Source organism: Rutidosis leptorrhynchoides, chromosome 1, assembly GCF_046630445.1.
Source record: "Rutidosis leptorrhynchoides isolate AG116_Rl617_1_P2 chromosome 1, CSIRO_AGI_Rlap_v1, whole genome shotgun sequence".
In the NCBI taxonomy this organism is placed as follows: domain Eukaryota; kingdom Viridiplantae; phylum Streptophyta; class Magnoliopsida; order Asterales; family Asteraceae; genus Rutidosis; species Rutidosis leptorrhynchoides.
The window spans coordinates 568,397,832-568,419,187 of NC_092333.1; the positions used below are offsets into that span (position 1 = coordinate 568,397,832).

The 21,356-nt window shown below is 33.7% G+C and overlaps 1 long non-coding RNA gene across 1 annotated transcript; it reads left to right on the top strand.

Annotated features, from left to right (window-relative positions):
• Positions 1–17,371: 17,371 nt before the first annotated feature.
• On the top strand, positions 17,372–19,223 carry LOC139881667 (uncharacterized). The gene is made up of 3 exons (XR_011771735.1): positions 17,372–17,506; positions 18,127–18,165; positions 18,933–19,223. It is a non-coding gene; the product is annotated as an uncharacterized lncRNA (long non-coding RNA).
• Positions 19,224–21,356: the final 2,133 nt, after the last annotated feature.

Consider the following 21,356-nt stretch of genomic DNA (forward strand, 5'->3'; position numbering starts at 1 on the left):
TCACTCTGCCCGTCGGTTTGCGGATGATATGCGGTGCTCATATCCAAACGAGTTCCTAGGGCCTCCTGTAGTGATTGCCAGAACTTTGAGGTAAATCTACTATCACGATCAGATATAATGGAAATAGGTATTCCATGCCTTGAAACAATTTCCTTTATATACAATCGTAATAGTTTCTCCATTCTATCCGTTTCCTTCATAGGCAAGAAATGTGCAGACTTGGTGAGACGATCAACAATCACCCAAATGGTGTCGTATCCCCAGGCAGTCTTTGGTAACTTCGTGATGAAATCCATGGTAATACCGTCCCATTTCCATTCTGGGATTTCTGGTTGTTGAAGTAATCCTGACGGCTTTTGGTGTTCTGCTTTGACTTTGGAACAAGTTAAACACTCCCCAACATATGTTGCAACGTCTGTCTTTAAATTAGGCCACCAATAATGCATCTTAAGATCTTGATACATCTTTCCAACTCCAGGATGTATCGAGTATCTTGTCTTATGTGCCTCATTCAATATCAACTTCCTTAATCCACCCAACTTCGGTACCCAAATACGGTTTACAAAATATCGAATTCCGTCTTCCCGTATAACGAGTTGCTTCTCATACTTCTTCATTATTTCATTTCTTATGTTTTCTTTAGTAAGTGCTTCTCGTTGAACTTCTTTGATTTGTGAGTTGAGATTCATACGAATTTTTATGTTCATCGCTCGTACTCGAATTGGTTCTCGTTCCTTTCTGCTTAGTGCGTCAGCCACCACATTCGCTTTCCCTGGATGATAACGAATTTCACAATCATAGTCGTTTATTAACTCGACCCACCTACGTTGCCTCATGTTCAGCTGTTTCTGATCAAAAATATATTGAAGACTTTTATGATCAGTAAACACAGTGCATTTAACCCCATACAAGTAGTGTCTCCATATCTTTAATGCAAACACGACTGCTCCCAGTTCTAGATCATGCGTCGTATAATTTCGCTCGTGAATCTTCAATTGTCGGGATGCATATGCAATAACTTTCTTCCGTTGCATAAGAACACAACCAAAACCTTGTCGCGAAGCGTCACAATATATTTCAAAATCATCGTTCCCTTCTGGTAACGATAAAATAGGCGCCGTAGTTAACTTCTTCTTCAGTAATTGAAATGCACTCTCCTGCTCAGAGGTCCATTCATATTTCTTCCCTTTTTGCGTTAACGCTGTCAACGGCTTAGCTATTCGGGAAAAATCTTGAATAAACCTTCTATAATAACCGGCTAAACCCAAAAATTGGCGTATCTGCATTGGTGTCTTAGGAGTCTCCCATTTTTCAATGGCTTCAATTTTTGCTGGATCAATCTGAATTCCTTTGCTACTAACAACGTGGCCAAGAAATTGCACTTCTTTCAACCAGAAAGCACATTTAGAAAATTTAGCATATAGCTGTTCTTTTCTCAACAACTCTAATATCAACCTTAAATGCTGCTCATGCTCTTGCTCACTCTTGGAATAGATAAGAATATCATCAATGAAAACGATAACAAACTTATCTAAATATGGACTACAAACTCGATTCATGAGGTTCATGAATACAGCTGGCGCATTCGTCAATCCAAACGGCATGACCAAAAATTCGTAATGACCGTAGCGTGTCCGAAAAGCAGTTTTCGGTATATCTTCTTCTTTGACACGTAATTGATGATAGCCCGATCTTAGGTCAATTTTCGAGTACACACATGATCCTTGGAGTTGATCAAATAAGTCGTCAATTCTCGGTAGTGGATACCGATTCTTGATAGTTAACTTATTTAATTCACGATAATCTATACACATTCGGAAAGATCCGTCTTTCTTCTTGACGAATAAAATTGGAGCTCCCCACGGTGAAGTACTTGGTCGTATGAATCCACGATCTAGTAATTCTTTTAACTGACTCTGAAGTTCTTTTAACTCGGACGGTGCAAGTCTATATGGAGCACGGGCAACCGGTGCAGCTCCTGGTACAAGATCTATTTGAAATTCTACAGATCTAAATGGAGGTAATCCCGGCAACTCTTCCGGAAATACTTCAGGAAAATCTCTTGCCACAGGCACGTCATTGATGCACTTCTCTTTTTCTTTCTTTTCGACTTTATTAACATGTGCTAAGATAGCATAGCACCCTTTCTTCAAGCACTTTTGAGCTTTCAAATAACTAATGAGTTTTAGCTTTGATTTACCCTTCTCTCCATAAATCATTACTGACGTTTTATCCTTACGAGGAATGCGAATTGCCTTCTTGGCGCACACAACTTCAGCTCCTATTTTGGACATCCAGTCCATGCCGATTATTACATCAAAACTTCCTAATTCTACGGGTATCAAATCAATCTTAAATGTTTCTCCGGCTAAATTTATTTTACAATCACGGCAAATTTTATCTGCTTTAATTAGTTTACCATTAGCTAACTCAATCATGTACTTAGCATCTAGAGGTAATGATGAACAATTCAATTTAGCGTGAAAGTCTCTACACACGTAACTTCTATCAGCACCAGTATCAAATATAATAGATGCGGATAAGTTATTAATGGTAAACGTACCCGTAACAAGCTCCGGGTCTTCACATGCCTCTCTAGCATTAATAACAAATGCTCTCCCACGTGCAGGTCCGATATTCTTCTCTGGATTCGGGCACTGGCTCTTATAGTGACCTTATTTTCCACACCCAAAACAAGTAATGGTAGCCAAAGCAGTTCTATTTGCATTGGTGGCAGGAGTCTTGGTACCATTTGTATTTGTAACGAGAGCCCTACAATCTTCAGCAAGATGACCCTTTCGATTACATTTGTTGCATACCACATTACAGTAACCAGAGTGATGTTTGTGGCATCGGTTGCATAAAGGATTTTGTCCTTTATAACCAAAGCTTAAACCACTACCCGCACCTTGCGTGTTTTCTTGTTTCTTAAAAGATTGTTGTTGGTTACCTCGATCATAATTTCCATTCCACTTTCTTTTGTTACCTGATACCTTCACATCAGTATTGGATACTTTCTTATCCATGATGACCTGATCCATTAGCTCGTTTGCCATGGTTATAGCTTCATGAATTGTCTTAGGTTTCGATGCTGTAACATTTGCCTTGACCTTTTTGGGCAAACCATCTTTGTACATTTCAATCTTCCGTTCTTCGGTTGGAACCAATTCAGGACATAGCAAAACTAATTCCATGAATCGCTGATTGTAGTTGGTGATTTCAGTACCAATAACCTTCAGACTTCGTAACTCATCTTCCAACTTCCTAACCTCGTTCCTTGGACAATATTCGTTGATTAACATTGTTTTGAATTCTTCCCACGGAGTATCATAAGCTACATCTCCTCCTACAGCCTTCACATAATTTTTCCACCACGTGAGTGCACTATCTTGTAAAGTGCACGATGCATACTTGGTCATGTCCTTTTCAACACAACCACTGATTTTAAACACAGTCTCCATCTTTTCTATCCACCGGGTTAAACCGATTGGTCCTTCTGTTCCACTGAATGATGAGGGCTTGCAAGCTTGAAAAGTTTTGTAAGTGCACCCCACACGAGGATTTGGGTTAACTGCAGCACCTCTTGCAGCCTCGACCCATAACATTCTGTCGTTCACTCGTTGATTGATGAGTTCCTGGATTTCTTGTTCCTTTATTCGGTTCAATCGCGCCATATTCTTCTATAAGAATGAAAAGAAAATAATTATTCACATGGAATATTATAGATGTAGTGTATATTTACAGTACATTATAGCTTATTAATAATATGAACCAGGTATTATTATAAAAGCCTTTTCTTCTTATTAGCGTTTTATAATTATATCTAGGGTAGTACCTACCCGTTAATGTCCATACTTAATAGCTTAGTACAGAATCAATTACTACCCTCTAAATAATACTTAACCATGGAAAATTATTGCATTTCACACTTCACTATTTTACATATGCTTATCTTACATCGAACATTAAACAAACCACACTAATAATATTATACAAAACATTATATGATCCCATGGTTTAATACGGCAGCGCATCGTTTGGTCTATTTTCTAGGACGTTTAGGTTCAAAGAATCGCTTAACTCTTATCCTGGCTGTCTGCCTATATTTTGGCTGTGGGACTAAAGAACTGGATGCCGGAATAGGGGTGGTAGTGTCTAGTGGAGTTGGTGCCACATCATCCTTACTAAACTCGGGATTTGAATTTTCTAATTCATTAGCCTTTCGTTTCTTTCCTAGTTCGAACTCGTCTTTTGTAATTTCCTGTATTTCTTCCTCGGGTTCACTTTCCTCCTCGGGTTCACTTTCCTCCTCGGGTTCACTTTCCTCCTCGGGTTCACTTTCCGGGTTCTCTATAGTCGGTTCATCCGGAATTTGTGAGTCTTCCCCAAAGATATTATTTTCGTCATCGGATAGGTTAATGACTGGAACACCATCTGAAGATTCTGGTTCGGAGTCGCTGAACGTGATGATAAGTTTTGAGCCCGACATCTATCACACAACAACTAACCCATTAGTACTACATAATATTTACATATAAATTTTAACCAACAATGATAAGCAATGGTTTTTAAATCAAACCCGGTCAAAGTCCAGACTTACTAATGTATCCTAACGACTTATCAGTTAGACACACTAATGCAAACCTGGTTCGCTAAGACCACCGCTCTGATACCACATGTCATAACCCGTCCTTAACCATAAGAACGTGTTAGATAACGTATGATTTCATTGCGAGGTATTGACCTCTATATGCGACATTTTTTTAAAGAAAAACTGCATATATTATACATTACAAACCATGATCCTTATTTTTGATACAAGCTTTGGACAAAATAAAGATGATTATCGTTTAGCGATAATCTTCGACTTACAAACTTTACAAATGATAATAACAACCCGATTTCTAGCATATTTTACAACACAAGTTCTTGGATATGCAGTCTTATTTTTGACACAAATATGCGTACGCAAGATCCTGCTTAGATTCAACATGATGCAGCGGAAGCTTTAGTAATCACCTGAGAATAGACATGTTTTAAAAGGTCAACATAAAGTTGGTGAGATATAGGTTTAATGCCGGCAGCAATATATATATATATAGACCACAAGATTTCGTATATAAACAGTTTAATAAAAATATTCTAAGTGGTTGAGCACTTGGTAACCATACTTAACATTTAATCACGTCGCATATTCCCTTTATTATGAAATCTTACTACACCGTACCAAGTGTAGTCACGAAACGAAGTACTGTGCAACCGTTGAATACTGGTCGTCCAGTCCGGTTGGGGTTGTCAGGCCCGATAGATCTATCAACAGGATTCGCGTTTACAATACCGCTGTAAATAGTAGTTACCAAGCTACAGGGAAGTATGCCAGTGGTACAACTCAACGTAGAATATATTTTTCAGTTACTTGTGTCCATATCGTAAAACATAAAATACATGTATTCTCATCCCGAAATATTTAGAGTTTAAAAGTGGGACTACATACTCACTGTTGTCTTGAAGATATATATGATTTGACTTGGTCTCCGGTTGATATCACGAACCTATCCATATATAATATATCAATACCTTTTCTTTTTAAACAAACGTCACATATATACACTTGTTATACTTTTAATACTTTGAATAATTCCTTAGTCCGTAGTTAGCAGTTCGTTGTTAGTAATTCAATTTTAATGGTTCATTTTTAGATGTTTAATATACCCGCAATGAAATAAATAAAACCCCCTAACGAAATAAATAAAACCCCATCGTATATGTATTGGTCGAGATTAATCTTGACCCACGGTACCGGTGTTGTCAAATGACGTGTTGCGTACATAAAGTACCGGTGTTGTCAAATGACGTGTTGCGTACAAACATGGGATCTTATGATTAATCTTCTCGTGTTGTTTGCGGGTGATCCTGAACCATATAAAATTGAATTATAAGTACATATATATAAAATATCATGTTATCTTAGAAATATGTGATTTTATTTAATTTTTCCCAATTAATCCCGAAGTTAAGCAAGTCTTAGATATCCGATCTCGTTTTGGTCATAGTTTCTTCGTTACAACTCCGTTTTCGTTGATTCAACTTGTCACTTCCTTGGATCGAGTCCCTCTTTAAGACTATGAACTGTAAATACCTTAGTTTGTATTCGAAATCACAGGTCATAGGTCAAACTTTAGTGAAACTTATGAAGTTAATCATTTTCCATCATGTAAACAACCTTAAATGATTATTTTTCTAAAAATACTTATACTTTGAGTTAAATCATGAAATTTTTATGTGTTATCATATTCATAGTAAAAATCATTTTTCCAGAAAATAAACCTCCAATTCAAAGTTTAAGATGGTTTTTAATTATCCAACCCAAAACAGCCCCCGGTTGCACTCCGACGTCGTAAATTCAGTTTTTAAGGTGTTCTTTGAAAAACCAAGTTATACCTTGTTAAATTAGCATATATTTATGATATATTACAGGTCTTGAAGTATTTTAAAAGTTAAGTTAGAAGGATCTATTTAGTTTGCAAACAAGTTTGAAAACATTCAAACTATGTTCTTGTTGTTAAAATTTTATACCACAAAATAAGATAGCTATATATATATGAATCGAATAAGGTTATGAACATAGATTCTACCTCAAGTTCCTTGGACAAGGTTGCTGTAAAAGAGGAGTAAAAAGCTAGAACCAAAAGGGTGATGGAATTGGATGAAAGATTGGAAGTAAGTTTGTGTTCTTGGAAGGATTTCTTGAAGTGTTTTTGTAAGGTTTTCTTATGAGGTTTAAGTGTTGTTTTTGAAGCTAAATGATGGGGAAAATGCTTGAAGATGATCAAGTATGAAGTTAAGAGTATTTTGAGAGAGAGATGGAAGTGTAAGTATGAGAAAATGGGGTGAAGAAATGGTGTGCATGCATAAAAACGTTTTTAGGTTATAAAGGAAAAAAAAATACCTAACTTTGTTTTCTTGCTAAATAATTCATGCTACTTGACAAATGGTTGGTTCCACATGTTTCTTAATCATTTAAGGCTGCTAAGGAGCAGATTTTTATTGGTATATACCAATAGTAAATACATCTAGAAGCTGCGTATGATACGGGTACATATACCCTAGGTATACGTATGGAAATCTTTGAGAAAACGGAACGAGGATTCAAATATAGCTATCTTTTGTAAATATACTTATATTGTTTTATGTATTTAAGTCTTTAAAAGTGATTAAATACATTACTTATACGATATATGTATAAACATTATAGGTCATAAGTATTTAAGTCAAATAACGTTACGTATGGTTATCGTTTTGAAAACTTAAGTTAGTAGTTTCAAAATATACTTATAACTTATTGTTATTAATACAAAATGAGATATTAAAACATTCTTAGGTCATGTTAAATATGTATATATACATATATATACACAAACGTATAATTATCATATATTGTATAGTTCGTGATATCATCGGTCAAACTAGACGGTCAAACGTTGTGTAAAACTCTTTTCGAAAAACATAAGTCTCGACAATTTGGATTGCTTATCATGTTGGTAAGGTTTAATTTATGTAAATATTAATCTTATAAGTATAGAACGATCGAAAAAGTGCGGGTCGTTACATCTTTATCAAAATACCTTTCCAACGATATAAGATACGTGTCTTGAGTGTTTTCGGTTCATAAGTTGTGTTTGAAATGATTTTGGTTCGAGACTTGTCAAATTTCAGCTTCAGCAACATGTAGTTCATTGGGACGCCATCCCATATCTTGGACGCTGTCCCACCCTTCACTGCTGGATGCCGTCCAGTCATTCTGGATGCCGTCCAGATGATCTATCAGGGGCTGTCCAAAATTGTCATTTTTCGTTTAATTCTAACCATGCTACGCACCTCCGATTAACATGAAACTTGGTCAACATGCTCACATATGATTATATAAATTAGAAAAATTGTCGGATACCTGACCCGAACCCGTTGACTTTGACTTTGACCAAGTTTGACTTTTGGTCGAACTTAACCAAACACTTATGCAATCGTTCTAATCTTATTTTATACTTGATTCTTGCATGAAACTTGACAATGTGATTCACATGCTATATAATCAAGTCGTAACGAGCCATGGGACTAATTGAACACATTTCGCCCGACCTTGTGTCATAACTGGTAATTGATACAATTTACTTGTTTAAGTCGAGGCTAAACAACTTTCATGCACACGTTTACTTTGTGAAGTACTTTTATACTCATGCACTCGAGGTGAGATCATAGTCCCATCTTTCAACAACTTTTATACTTTAAATCATGGGTTGAGAAACATATACAGTTTTATACTACATACTTTTATGCTTTGAACACAAGTACGAAGAAACAAACATTCCACAGCGAGTTTGAACAAAAATCCTTAATTCGATTATCATTAGTTACACTTGCCGGGTGTAAGCGAGAACTTATGTTGTATGGCCATATGGGTTTGACAAACCCTCATTCGGACGGTTCGCTATCGTTATGCGGATGAAATATATTTTTGAGAAACAGTGTATGTTCTAACACTATTGTGATGGGGTTCTATGGAAGGAAAGTTAAGTCTTGATAATTGGGTGCTCGCGAACATACTTTTGGAATGCAAACGATTTGGATAATCAACGTTATGGAAATACAAAAATCTTGTGGTTCAAAAACAACGTTTACAAATGCACCTATGATTTCACCAACGTTTTTCGTTGACAGTTTTCTATATGTTTCTCAGGTTCATACTTGGCTACTTGATACATGCTTCCGGACACTTTGATTACTTGCTTGGAGTCAAGCATACATGCATACGCTAGCGATAGCACTTTTAGATTCAAACTTAAAGCATACATACTTACGCTATTTATAGCAACTGTGATTTTCAACTTATATTATGTCGCAAGTTATTTCATTTATACTTTATAACTTTTGTAAACTTAAACTTGTTGTCGAACCGTTTGGTAAACTAAACTTTGTAAGTCTTGTACGTTTCAAATGAATGCGACATAATTTTGGTCAAACGCGTCTCATTTAGGACTATGACCACGTAACGGGACCTAAGTTAATGGCACCGTCAATGACGATTTTGTCGGGTCGTTACAATATGCTCCCTTTTTAATTGCTTTTGCAATCTATATTTTTGGGCTGAGAATACATGCACTTTATTTTAAACGCAATGGATACAAGTGCATACTAAATTCTACAACGAGTTTGAACCGAAAATCTCTTAGCTTTGGTAACTAGTAACTACCGGTTATAAGAACTGGTAGGCGCAAGTAGTTGTATATGGATCCATAGGGCTTGACATCCCCGTCTGTTCCAGGTATAGAAACCCTAGCCTGAACTATAAAACAGATGTATGTTATTTGAGTTTAGTACACGTTGGATTGCGTGTATTGTACATGTTGGTTGAATGTATTATAAAACAGGGGTACTTATTATAACGTTAAAGCTTAGTTACCAGGGTGCACAATCTTGTAGAATATTTTGATAAACGTTTCTGGATGAAACAACTGAAATCTTGTGATCCACCTTTATATACAGTTTATGCGAAACATTAAAACTATGAACTCACCAACCTTTGTGTTGACACTTTCAAGCATGTTTATTCTCAGGTTCCTAGAAGTCTTCCGCTGTTTGCTTATATGTTATACAAGCTATGTGCATGGAGTCATACATGTTTTATTCGAGAAAACGTTGCATTCACAAAATCATCACCATGTATCTATTTTGACTGTATTGTCAACGGAAGTATTATTGTAAACTATTATTTACGGTGATTGTCTATATGTAGAAATCATCAGATGTCAAAAACCTTGGATTTAAATATTCATTTATGGTGTGCCTTTTCAAAAGAATGCAATGTTTGCAAAAAGTATCATATAGAGGTCAAATACCTCGCAAAGAAATCGATGAATGATGTATTCGTCCATATGGATTTGGACGGATCATCACAGTGTGTAATCGTACGGATGGACTTGCAACCGTACGGATGTAGATCAGAACAGTAGTTGTTGTTTAACTTAGCTGTTTTCTAGCTGTTATGTTGTACACGTGACTTATGATAATCAGGATGTAAATTCTGAAAATGCATAAGTGTTAAGTAGACTTTTTAGCGGCACTTTTAGATACTGATTCACTGTACTGTGCTGTTTTGTGCTAACGGACAGAAACTAACTTGATTTGCCTTATGTTCAGGTGATAAGGATAAGGAAGTCGCTCAGTGATACATTATCTGAGTTAATTGCTGGTATTCAGTGAGTGGGTCTATCTCTTGATAGAGTATTAAGTAGCTGACACGCTACTTGTTCAGACTCTTTATATTATGTTTATGCTCAGTATGAATACCATGTGTAATTAGATATTTTCATGCTAGTTAGGACGATTGCATGACTGATTATCTGTGATCTTATGTTCGCACTATTAGTTAGACACCAACCGAGGCGGCAAGGTTGGGAACCCACCGAGGCGGCAAGGTAGGGTTTGTATGAGGTCGACCGTGGTAGCCTGGTCGGGTCATGATGTTACTGATTGTTCAGTATAGCATAGAAGGACGCATGTGTTGCGTCTGGACGGTTATGCAGTAGAATTAGTAAAGCAGTCTATCGGTAGACTGTAGCCTGATCAGCTAAGTCGTGTGCTCGTACAAGCCGCCGATCCTCATATTGTCAATTGTTGTATGCTAGTTCAGGACGGTAGCATATATGTGACCCTTGCATGTTCAGTTGTTATGCTTGGTCTGTTAGATAGTATCCATTCACTTAGCAGTTGTGCTAATTCCCCCACATTTTGTGACAACCCGGAAATTTTTGACCAAATTTAAACTTTATCTTTAAATGATTTAACGTTTCCGACACGATAAGCAAAGTCTGTAAAACCGAATCTCAAAATTTTTGAACTATTCAAGTACCCTTCGGTTGTTCTCAACGATTCGCTAACCATTATATGTAAATAGATACATATATATACTATAACTTGAAAACGTAACAAAGTTTTAATTGCATGATACCGTACATTAAACTTATTGGTTTATATATCTATTTGAATATATATGATTTCAAGTTATTTAGTAAACGATAGTAACATTCGATTTTTGATTCGATTGATATTTAGATAAGTTAACTAAAACGTTTAAAATGAACCAGTAAAACACTAATTTGCTACAGTATTTTCGAATTACTACAGTACCCGAAAAGCTACAGTGTTTTCGAAAATCACTATTTGCTACAGTAAAAAAACTTTGCTCCAGTAACTTTGCTACAGTAAAACACTATTTCAAAATGAAAATGTATATATTATATATATATTAACAAATAGCGAGGCGATAATTTATAGAAGTAAATGACCAAAACACTCGAAAGTTTAAGATATACTTTGAGTGGTATAGTTTATGGATAATTTAAGGCTATATTTTGACAAAGGTACGTATCCCAAAATGTAAAATACAAGTTTTCTCAGCGTACGAAGGAACATTCGAAAAACCCGAACCGGGACATGAGTCGAGTGATGACGTACTACTTATCGGAACGAAAATTACAAATCAACTATGCACGTGAATTTAATATAATATATAATTAATTATATAATTTATATATTATAAAAATTAATATAAAATTATGTCGGCGAGGAAGAAACCAAAACAATGTGAGCTGCCAGGACTCCCCATGCGATAGCATGGGGATTGAACCAGAAAGTCATGCGATCGCATGACTGAAGAATGCTGGCCACATCTATAAATTCAGTCGAATTTGTTCCATTTTGTTTGCACACATACACTCATATATATATTTATATTTATATTTATATTTATATTATTATTATTATTATTATTATTATTATTATTATTATTATTATTATTATTATTATTATTATTAAGATTAAGATTAATATTATTATTAATCTTATTATTATTAGTAGTATTAATATTATACATAAAATACTACGACGAGGTCTTGAGCGTGTCACTTTCAAAATGGGTTTTCAAGCGGGATAGAGCTAAGAAAATTATGGGTAATGTTCGGGGGTATATTTATGAATCAAACCTAGTGTTTATCATCTCTGTTACGTCTACGTACTTTTCTACAATATTGAATCCCAATATTTATACGTAAGCACTCATATTTTATCTTTTATATATTAATTGTGTATCCATGTCTAGTGCTCGAGTATATATATTTATACATACGTGTATGCTAAATTTCATCGTTAAACAGTTTATAATGAATCACGAATTAAATACATATACTACTGGTAAAAGGTATATGATATACATGTTTTTGGAAAGCTGGCGAACAATCAATAACTTTTCATTTAGATATCGAATAATTTCGATGAACGGATTAAAAGATATGATCAACTGAATTATGATTGATGTTAATTGAAATTGCTTTTGAATCTGCAATTAAGATTCAAACAACTTGTTTGTAATATTGATTAATTGAATTTTTGAATATTACTAACCGAGTAAATGAATTCTTATATAAGGTACGTCTCGTTTTGTTAAACAACTGTCAAAATTGACTTTTTGAAACGACTTTGGATAACTTTTGTATGTCGATCTCGAGCATTAGGATTGTGATACACTATGACCTGACCTAGCTTGATAAACATTTATTGACCAACATATGTTCTCTAGGTTGAGATCTACGGTTATTTGGTAATCCGAGTTTCGGTCATATTTTGGTGAACAACTTTATATGTTGCTAAAGTGAGTTTCATTTGCTCCCTTTTTAATTGCTTTTGCAATCTATATTTTTGGGCTGAGAATACATGCACTTTATTTTAAACGCAATGGTTACAAGTACATACTAAATTCTACACTGAGTTTGAACCGAAAATCCCTTAGCTTTGGTAACTGTTAACTGCCAGTTATAAGAACTTGTGGGCGCGAGTAGTAGTATATGGATCCATAGGGCTTGACATCCCCGTCTGTTCCAGGTATAGAAACCCTAGCCTAAAATATAAAATAGACGTATGCTATTTGAGTGTATCGTACATGTTGGTTGCATGTTAAACACAGGGGTACTTATTAGATAGACGTTAAAGCTTAGTTACCAGGGTGCTCAATCTTGTAGAATATTTTGATAAACGTTTCTGGACGAAACAACTGAAATCTTGTGATCCACCTTTATATACAGATTATATGAAACTATAAAACTATAAACTCACCAACCTTTGTGTTGACACTTGTTAGCATGTTTATTCTCAGGTTTCCTAGAAGTCTTCCGCTGTTTGCTTATGTGTTAGACAAGCTATGTGCATGGAGTCTTACATGACATATTTTTCAAGAAAACATTGCATTCACAAAATCATCACCATGTATCTTATTTTGACTGCATTGTCAACGGAAGTATTATTGTAAACTATTATTTACGGTGATTGTCTATATGTAGAAATCATCAGATATCGAAAACCTTTGATTTAAATATTCATTTATGGTGTGCCTTTTCAAAAGAATGCAATGTTTACAAAAGTTATCATATAGAGGTCAAATACCTCGCAATGAAATCGATGAATGACGTGTTCGTCCATATGGATTTGGAACGATTGTCACACATTTCCACCCCTTGCAGGTTTAGGTACTACTGATTAGGATGGGTGTTGCGGACGGATTAGGAGACATGTTTGACTATGAGCTGACTCTGATGTTTCTGATTTTGTAATGTTTTTATGTAACACCGTCCTTTTGGAATATTGTAATAATGTTAACTAAGTTGATTTGTTAACTATTTTTTGTAAACGTTAATCAGGGTTATTTTGGTAATTATATACTTCCGCTGTAGTTAAAAAAAATTTAGAGTGTTACATGAAGTAGTTAAGTTTTCATGAAAAAAGTTTTGATAGTTGAAGGCAAGCCAGCAAAGAAGAAGAACCAGTAGCTGGACCAGCAAACGAGCTTTAGTTCAGCCATTAAAGCTTTAATTCACTCAGCCGGATAACTAGCAAAATGAATTAGTAAAGTTATACTTAGATGAACCAGCAAGTTCAACCAGCTAAAGAATTTTAGTTCAACCAGCACACGAAACTTAGTTCAACCAGCAGGCAACGTTGTTTTCTTTCTGAAGGGCCGGCATGCTGATATGATTCAAAGTTTACTTACACTTTTCAATAACCAGGCCAAGTCATGTGCTTAACACATGTGTATGGCTGTTCTAGAATGTTGAGCTGTCCAAGGAAGATTCTTGTCTATCATTGGCTGCTTTTTATCATGGGAGGAGCACTACCAAATGACAGGCTTTTGCAGATTATGTCATTTATTCTTATTGGCTAATTTGTAATTGTTTGTCCTTTTTGTCTCCTTTTCCTTTTTATGTTTTTGTCTTGTCTAGAAAATAGTTGTTAAGCTTCTCCTATAAATAGAGAGCTCTTGTAATTGTAAAACTCAGTTGATGGATGAATGAAAGCTTATCTATTTACAAAATCTTTGTGTCTTTACGAATCTTTGATTCTGGTGGCTAAGAGTGGTTTCTTTATCAGTGTTTGTGGTATTACTTTATCAAACATTGTGGTAAAATCCAAATCTTCATATCTGATATTATAGTTGTGGTGGAATCTTTTTCAGCTGTAATAGAATGTTTGGATTGTTTCTAGATCTCTGATTGTGATTGTATCTTTATCAATTTGGGGTTTAGATTCTTATCCTTTGTGTTCTTATTTCAGAGTTTTATACTTTGTTTTAGGGCTGTTACTATTACAAATTGGGGGTTTCGTGTTCAGATCTGTTAGGTGAAGAAAGCTTGTTCTAAATTGCGTTTTTAAAGTCATAATTACGCATCAAAGTGGTATCAGAGCTTAGGTTGCTCAATCGAAGCTTTCTTATAATTTTTATTGTTGTTTCTATTCATACTCTATTTTTGAGCTGAAAAGCTTATTTCCAGATCTAATTTGAAATGGCTGAGGTTCCTAGAAATATGACTCTTGAAGAAGCTCATAATCTTCGAAGAGATAGAGCTATTGAAGCTCTGCAACATCAGATGGAAAGAATGGTTAATTTGTTAGAAGATGGTGTGCCAAGAAGAAATAGAGTCAGATCTGAAAATGTATATACAACCATTGTGTCTTCTAGTATTGAATCTGAAGATGGTAGTCATGGATCTACTGATGGATCTCATGTTTCTTCACAACGAAGAAGAAGGAGTAGGAAACGAGCTGATGATTTAAAAGATATCAAGATAGATCCGCCTGATGGAGTAGGCGTGTATAGCTTCCTCAATGGAGTAAACACAGACAATAGAGTAAATGGGATGTCATTTAACAATATGCTAATTTGCGTAAGTTGCCCGCTGATGTGTTGAAACTATACCTTTATTTATGAACGGATTTGAGTTATTTTGTTACACGAATTGATTTATTGTATATGTGGTGTTTTAATAAATTCAGGTTGATTTCACACATATATAGGCAACTAGTCCTATCCGCGTAGTTTAGTTTGTTGGTAAATCCGGTTCGTTCCACAGGGAGAATGGAGTTCAAGAGATTAAATTACCGATAGTTAATCTAGTAAAAAAAGGGGAAGTAATAATAAAAAGATTTAATTAAAACTTGGAATTTAAACTAAAATCGTAACAGTACTGTATCTACACTTACGCGTTTCGTGTACGTATATACGCGTTTCGCGTATACTTTTAAATATATGCGGTTCGTGTGAAACTATACGCGATTCGCGTATGGTTTATTCGATGTGACAAAACAGTCTGGTTCAACCGAAGTTCATTGATTTATATTTTCAATTTTAACTATATAATAATACGTAAATGAATAATAATAATAATTATTATTTGCAATATATAAATGGGAGTGTTTACTTAAATGTGTCACCTCTAGATCCATGGATTGTTTTAAATTTAAGCTCTATTAAAATGTTTAGTATAAAACTTTATATTTTTCTTTCGAATAAATAAAGTTTCAACTAGCTAAATTAAGTCTAATTTTCATTTGATCTTATTTAGATAGTTACTAGTCCCCAAGTATTTAAATTGAGACCCAATCTAGTTTTGACTTTCGCCAAAACCCAAATCATAACGGTTTCCCTTTTTGCAATTTCACTTTTATATAACTAATGATATTACCCAAACCACCGAACTTTATTTCTAAATTAGTGTTAATAACTTATTCAAAAGTTCGTCTAAATCACTTTTAATGTTGAAGCTTAATTTATATAAATAAAAATAACTTTCATTATTTGAATCTATTAAATTAAGTGACAAGGGTTAAATATCTAGGTACATAATTATGGTTCTTTTAATTAGGCTCAATGTTAAAAATACTTAAGTTACATTTTAATTTTTACAAATGATAACAATCCATTTCACTAGGGCTCTACATCTAAGCGAACACTATGGAAATTTACTAACTAATCATGATAATGATACGGGAGTAATAATAATAATACATAAACATAAACATAATAATAAGTAACAATGACAATAATAAAAATGAAAGTAACAAACTTACAAAAGGTCTTCAATTTAATGATTACAAATGGTAGAAAATGGAAATGAGAGCACTCGTGCACACGAATAATAACACCCGTAATCACGAACAATACAACCCTTAATAATAAAACTATCCTAATCTTGACTTGAAAATTAATTTGGTACAGAAGTGAAATATAAATAAATTGATACGTAACTAAAATATGGAGATAATTGAAGTAGTATGCTTTTCTTCTTAATTGACTCTCCCCCCTCAATGTTGTCAAAGCACTCGTATATATCATAATCATGTAGAGGTAGTTGGTCTCCAACTTGAGAATTGATTACTTGAAAGTTGGAATATTGCTGTAAAGATACTGAAAAAGATGGATTAATTTAACTAAAACCCACCGTCCCATGTACTATTGGAATCTGAATCATCGTCCAAACATTACGCGTTTCACGTAAATAGGTACACGTTTCGCGTAAGGTTCCTTCTTGAAAGTTGTAGATTTTTGAGTTACGGACGTCTGGACACCTGATTCGCCTTTTTTCGAGTCCGTATGATTTAGTTATGATTTTTTTCGTGCAGGCGCGCAGATTTCGTGATTTCGATCATTTTAACTTGTAGTCTTGAGGCGTGATGTTGTACTCTTTTGTTATTCATTAGAAATCTTCATTTTATCTTCATTTTGATCTTTATATTATTGAAAATCCATAATAACATTTCATTCGACGCTTTGAACATTTTAACCAATTACAAACCGAAAACTACTCGAATACACATAAAATCATAACATTTGGGACTGATATTGCGACTAAGAATATGCATATATTAAGCAATATCACCCACTACAGTATAACAGTACAGTACCTCACTTTACTGTTATACTGTAGCAGTTTTTTTTTTTTTTTTTTTTTTTCAGGGTTTCTCTGCTTTTCTCCCCAAAAACACCTATAGTGGCGTCTTCTTCAAATCGATTATACAATCAATTTATCCAATCGATTATGCAACATAACAGCCAGAAGTCAACCTTAAATATTTTAGGTGATATCCATTACTGATACGGAGTCTTATACCCATGAAGCCGCCAAAGGTATTCCTATTTAGTGTTTGATTTTCATTTGGTGATACTGTTTGTTTGTCTTGCTGTCTATGTTCAATGTACATGTATTTGGACTACTCATTTTATAAGAAATCAATATTTTTGTTTCTATGCTTAGTAACCATATTTATGAGATTTTGTGTTGTTGCTGAACGTGACCAGAATTGGTGGTTTTGAATTTTTGTATAAGTGTATTCAATAGAATTGTTCAAAATCACTCGAGTTCAATTAATGTAAACAAGTTTATAGTTATGCTTGCATATCAAGTGTTTGATGAAATGCCTGAATGAATAAATGATTTTTGTATTAGTATCAAAATTTAGTTTTACGTTGAGTTATGGATATCAAGTTTTAGTTTGTTTATTGGAGATACCAAACATTATGATATACTATTATGCAGTAAAGTTGAGGGAAGTTAAGGAGTACGCCTTAAAACCTATTGTCACAAAAAAAAACTTGAAAGAAATCATGATTTTTATATATGCCTATAATCCCTTATATGGACGTATAAGCCAACCGTAAGTCTGTCGGTGCAATATGTGGCTTTCTTTTCTCTCGAGTTAGACATAAATAGTTTTGTTTTTAATTCAATATGATTGCTTTACTTGCAGGCACACATTTGGCGGGTATACTCAATGAAGTTTTAATTAGTAAGTATTTTTTTGCTTAAGGAAATTCAATCAGTAATTATTGTTTACTTAATTGTTTGATATAGTATTTGTTTGGTTAATCCCAATGATGTTATTTGTGCATTAAGGACTACTATCTATTAAAGAGTATTGTTTTCAACCTAATTTTAAATTTATAAAGTTAGTGCTTTCATGTATAGTAAGTTTAAATACCTGAACTTTAACAGTAACAAAATTGCTTCTTACCATATAAAATGATTCCCCGTCGAATATGCTTGAATTTAAGTTAGACAATAGGCTTGAATATTGGTTTGCACAAGTTATTATTAGAGATGCATTACAGGTGCACATTTTTGTGTTGGGGCTGAAAAGTGTCCTGTAGAGGTTTGTTATGAAACTCACTGACATTGTAAAGTAAACGGTTAATCGTACTTAGTAATTTGAAAGTGACATTTGTGTAATTGAAAATGCTTTCATCTGGTATATGGGGAATTATACACATGATTGGTCTTTTTCTTTTTCTTCTTGGTTGATATAGAGGCCTCATTGGTAGTCATGGCATGGATGAGAAAAAGGGAGTCAAATGTAGCTGATAGATTATATTTTTATGTTACTGTATTAGGTTTGTGTCGTCTCGGTGCTTTTGTTATATTTCTCATGTCTTTTTTTCTCTGCATTAGAAGAGGTATGGACAATGTTTGTTTGACCCATAAACTATTATTTAGAGTACATTCCAAAAATTATTCTATCATTTCAGATACGTTGGTGTTATTTACATATTTATTTAGTTTGGCAGGTCACATTGACATTATGATGGAGTTTTGAAGTGCCTTTCCTACTAGAAAGAAGATCCAATCTTGACTAAGGCCACATAGCTACAAGTTCTTCCCTTTTCCCTTTCTTTTACATTCTTTTAGAGTTGTCTTATCGTGGCGTTAGAAAAAATTTATGCCATAATTTTCTGCAAGTGCGGTTTTGTTGTAACTAAGTATACTGAATTTGGTTTTCGTTGGATGTTCTTCTAATCAATTCCACCATATTTGTTATATATTACTTTTCATTTTGCAATATTCTTTTAATCATGTACATATACACATTTTTGTACCTTCTGTGTGAATTTTGTAGATTTTGAAGCATGAAAGTTCACTGTGATTTCTCAACAACTTTGTCAATACATATTCAGAGGTTAAATAATTTGAAAGGCTGCGTGTATGCATGTAAGAAGCATATATGTTTGAGTGCTTATGTAACTATTTGTTAATTAAATTTTATATAGAGTATGTATATGTATTTTCTTATAGAGAACTTAGGCACTTAGCTTGAACCATACAGTAATTTATGTTTTCGTTTTTTGTTTATAGATTCAACTGAATATTTGCATTAAAAGTTTAGGTTTGTTCACATAATCAATTAATGAATTGGTTCTTAAAATGTTCTACAACGACGTTCTTCTACGATAACAGAGGGTCAATTTTTTGTTTAGTGTCGATTTTGTTTTTGTTATTATTAGGTCTGCATCTTTAATAAAATACGACTTTCTAAGTTTATGCAGTGTACTTATCGTATGTTGTTTACTTTGTTGATATAGAATTATAGATATCGTTTGCAGCTGGAAGCATTTTATATCCAATTTTAGAGTTGCTGAATGTGCATTATGTAATTGTTTATGTTTTTGGATGATAATCATGTGATTCGTCTTTTTGTCAACAAGTATGGTTCTTTCTTAAAGTCGCAGGCAGCAACTCTGTAATTTCGTCTCAACAATTATTTCTGAACGATGGGTATGCTTCTACTTTTGACAAGTGGACCGTATATATAATCTTTTGGTTGGGCCTTCATCTTTGCATTTCTTCAAGGGATTAGCAATTGGGCCATTAACATGCAAAGGCCAACGTTTTCTTTTCTTTTGTTTGTTCCTGTTCGGTAACAGCATCAAAATTCGCATCATTTGATATATGATGATGAGCAAGATGAAGTGAGGTTTACGTGATGTTTGATGATGGCGAAATGATAATACTGTTTGATGATAATATGATACCGTATGCCGATGATGATATCATAATATTAAAATGGTAACCGAAAGATGATGATGATAGATGATTATGATTATAATAATGAGGTTATGATAATAATTTGAAGATGTTAATGATCATGAATTATGGAATAATGTTAATGGTGATGTTATGATCTTAAATTGAAGAAGAAAAAGGAAACTGAAATAATAAGAATTAAATAGAATTAAACCGGGTATAGATCAAGAAACGTAATAATTGGTGTTATACAAGAGGTCTCGGGTTCGAGCCTTGACAACGATGTTTTATTTTTAGGAGTATTATCGGGTTAGCGGGACGTCGCGGGTTCGAGCCCGGGCGTGGGCATTATTTTTAGGCCAAATTCTTTGAGGTAGTTATCTTTATTATTATTATTTCATTATTATTATTATTATTATTATTATTATTATTATTATTATTATTATTATTATTATTATTATTATTATTATTATTATTATCATTTTTATTAAAAGTATCATTATAATTAAAATTATCAAAATTATTATTTTTATTAAAACTATCATTATTATTATCCTTAATAGAATTATCAATATTATTATCATTATTATTATTATGATTAGCATTATTATTTATTAACATCTATATTAATATAATAACAAAATATTATTATTATTGTTTTCATATTAGCAATATTATTATAACAAATAAATATTTTCTAAAATAAGAATACAATTATTACAAATTAAATATATAAGATATATAAATTAAGAATAAATTTATCCGACTACAATTATATGTGTTAATATATATATAAATGATATAGGTTCGTGAATCCAAGGCCAACCCTATACTTTTTCAATATCGTCCTATGTATTTTTACTACAAAATACAGTATGGTGAGTTTCATTTGCTCCCTTTTTAATTGCCTTTGCAATATATATTTTTGGGCTGAGAATACATGCGCTGCTTTTTATAAATGTTTACGAAATAGACACAAGTACTTAAAATATATTCTACGTTGAGTTGTACCACTGGCATATTTCCCTGTAGCTTGGTAACTAATATTTACATTGGTATTGTAAACGCGAATCCTGTTGATAGATCTATCGGGCCTGACAACCCCAACCGGACTGGACGACCAGTATTCAACGGTTGCACAGTACTTCGTTTCGGTGACTACACTTGGTACGGTGTAGTGAG